This window comes from Physeter macrocephalus, unplaced genomic scaffold (assembly GCF_002837175.3).
Source record: "Physeter macrocephalus isolate SW-GA unplaced genomic scaffold, ASM283717v5 random_1019, whole genome shotgun sequence".
Taxonomy (NCBI): Eukaryota; Metazoa; Chordata; class Mammalia; order Artiodactyla; family Physeteridae; genus Physeter; species Physeter macrocephalus.
Window position 1 is genome coordinate 10381 of NW_021146794.1, and position 3034 is coordinate 13414.

Genomic DNA, 3034 nt, shown 5'->3' on the forward strand with positions numbered 1-3034 from the left:
AGGCATCCTTCCAATCGCTGGCCGCTATTAAAAATAAAACCGCGGCGCGTCGTCATAGCGACCACGACAACAGCGGCTGCGCGAGGGTGGCGCAAACTTGTGCAGCCGCGCGACAGCCGCTTTGGGGGGAGACTCGGGGCACGACGCGCGTTGGCGCACCAAGGCCTGCCCTGGGGTGGGACAGGGACCCCCAACCCAGCCCGCCCCACTCTCCCCCCGGATCCTCGGAAGAAACTGGCAGAAATAGATCCCTAGAAGCTGTTTCCTACACCTTGGACTGTCTTGACCAAGAGGTCACCAACTTGGATGAGAACCCACGCACGCGTGGACTCCCCGGCCCTGGCACCTCTCCCCGACACCCCTCCCCGTTTCAGACTCTGTCGTCCTCATCTCTGGAGAAGCGGGCTAAGTGAGAAGGCGGTTTCGGATGCTCGGCGGGAGAGGGGACCTCACTCCGGAGGCCGGGCGCGTGGGGGCTCCAGCACCTGCCCCTGTCGGCGATCCTTGCAGCTCAGGCGTGGTCACATGCTCCTTTCTGTCCGGGAATCGAGTTTCACTTCCAGCCGCTATTAGGCCGTTCACTGCAAACATTTGATAAAGAGGCTAAATATACATTGGAGTCGGAGGAGGCGTGGGCGGCTGTGCTGAGCGCGTGGGCGCGGCGCTCCAGGCTCCGCGGGGCATCCCGGCCCAGGGCAGGAGGCCGGCTCGGACCCCCGACCAGTTCCCCGTCCCGCGTGCCACCCCTCGCCACACACACACGATTCAGACCCCAGACCCGGACACGTGACCCGGGCAGGCTGCGGGCGCCCCCAGGCCAGCCACAGGGCCCCTGGCGGAAGAAGGGGGCGCTGCGGGGAGCTCCGCGGGTGAGGGGGGAGGTGCTGGTGGGCGGTGAGGGCGCACCTGGCTGCCCGGGATGTCCGGTCGCCCCCGGAGCCGGTGCTTCCGGGCTATCTCGGGCGTCCCCGGCGCGCCCCGACGTGCCGCGGACCTATAATTAAGGTGAGTCAGGTGCTCCGAATAGGCGCAGAGGGGGGCTCCCGGCGCAGCTGGGGTGACTGTCTGGCAGTCTGCCCCTCGCTGGCTTCCCTCGGGCACCGCCCATGGCCCCCCGCACCCTGGGAGGAGAGGGAAGGGCCTTGGCCGTTCCTCAGAGGTGGTGGGGGAGGGCTTCATTAAGGACCTGTCAGCCAGCCCAGCACTTGGTGGTGCGCAGCCAGCATTTCACCCTACAGCCCCCCTCACCCCGCTCCCCCTCTGCCCTGTGCAGTGCCTGCCTGGGATCTGGCACCAGTCGGCACTCCATTATTGCTCTTGTCATTTTTTTCACAGTGGGAGTCATGACTAATATCTACTGGGCCCCTCGGTCCCTGAGTGACCCCTGGGAGTGGAGAGCTGCCCCACTTCCAATTTGACAGATGCCAGGAAGTCAAGCATTTGCCCACAGCCGCAGAACGCTGTCTGAGGCGGTCGCTCCTGGGCCGTGGCTGCTCTGGACGAGCTCTCCCGGTGCTCCAGAGGGGCCCCTCAGGCCGGCTTGTCCTGCACTTCTCAGACAGGCATGAAGAATGATGTGGCCACCTGGCAGTGAAGGTACCAGGACTGGGGCCCACGTCCACCTGATCCCCAGTGCCAAGGTGCTCTAGCTGCCCGCTGCCCCTTGACCTTGGCCTTGTTGGGGTGGTTTGTCCCTGCACTGCCTTGAGTCTGTTCTCTCATCTGAAAAGTGGCGGCCGATAACCTTACCATGCACGGCTGCCCCCCCGCCCCCGCCATTGAGCCTCCTGCCCGGGAAGGCAGCAGCCTCGCGCACACGTGCAGGGCCTGGTGCCCTGAGGCAAGGGCACAGCCACCCAGCTGCCTTCATCTGGGTGGTGCAGGTGGGGGCCAGCTGGGCGTCCAGACCCAGGCCTCTGCCTGGTGCCAGAGCAGATTTCAGAACAATTTGTAATGACGAAACAACACATTTCCCTTTATCTCTGGGCAAGGATTTCTTGGTTCAGGGCAATTAATCCAGGAGCAGCCTCAGCTGAGTGGGCACCTCTCCTTGAAGATCTAAAGTGCCGGGCGGGTGTTAATTAAGTCGTCATCTCAGGCCGCCCCAGGCCCCGGCTCGGGATCAGGCCTTTCCAGTCCAGCCTCCCCAGAAAGGGAGATGAGCCAGCCAGCAGCCCAGGAGGGCATTCTCAATGTTGATTTTAACTCTCTATTAAATATTTTTATTTTTCTTTTTAAATACACAAACAGCAATGAAGTTTTGAATAGCATATGAGACCGCAATCGTTTTGTGGCTATTTTGTGAATAAAGACCTACGGGAAGGGGCACTGGGGAGGCTTCAGGAACTGAGGCCAGATCTGGACTGTCCAGGACAGGAGCCACTAGCCACGCAAGGCCATTGGGCATTTGAAACATGGCCGGTCTGAGCTGTGATGTGCTGTTGTTCGTGTAAAACACACACAGCCTCCAGGACTTGGTATGAAAGTGACGAGTGTAAAATTTCTTGTTAATAATTTTTACATTAATTACCTGTTGATAAGATTTTGACATATTGAGTTCAGTAAACTGTATGATTGCAGTTAATTTCACGCGTTTGTTTTTCCTTTGTTTAATGTGTTTACTAGAAAATTTTAAATTCCGTATGTGGCTTTAATGACGTTTCTACTGGACAAGGCTGGTGTAGACACCCGGACCTCATATCTCCTTGGTAGAGCTAAGCAGGTGAGTGTGAGTGTAGGGGGCGGGGGGCATGTCCTGCCCTGGAAACCCTGAAGGACCTGGAGATCAGCAGAGCTGGGGGTCTGCTCTGCCCACCCCCCATTGCCTCGTCTGCCATATGACCTTGAGCAAACTCTTTAGCATCTCGGAGCCTCAGCTGCCTCCTCTGGGTAACAGCCAACTCATAGGGCCACTTGAGGAAATATTCACCCGTTCACGCAACAGATATTCTGTGCCAGGCACTGGGCGTGGCACGGGGATGCAGCGCTAACACGATGCCCTCATGGAACACACAGTCTCTTCGGGGAGCAATAA

At 59.2% G+C, this 3034-nt stretch overlaps 1 long non-coding RNA gene across 1 annotated transcript; it reads left to right on the forward strand.

Moving 5' to 3' along the window:
• Positions 1-912: 912 nt before the first annotated feature.
• On the forward strand, positions 913-2521 carry LOC129391950 (uncharacterized). Its single transcript, XR_008616869.1, has 3 exons — positions 913-1005; positions 1336-1596; positions 2251-2521. It is a non-coding gene; the product is annotated as an uncharacterized lncRNA (long non-coding RNA).
• The last annotated feature ends 513 nt before the right edge of the window (positions 2522-3034 follow it).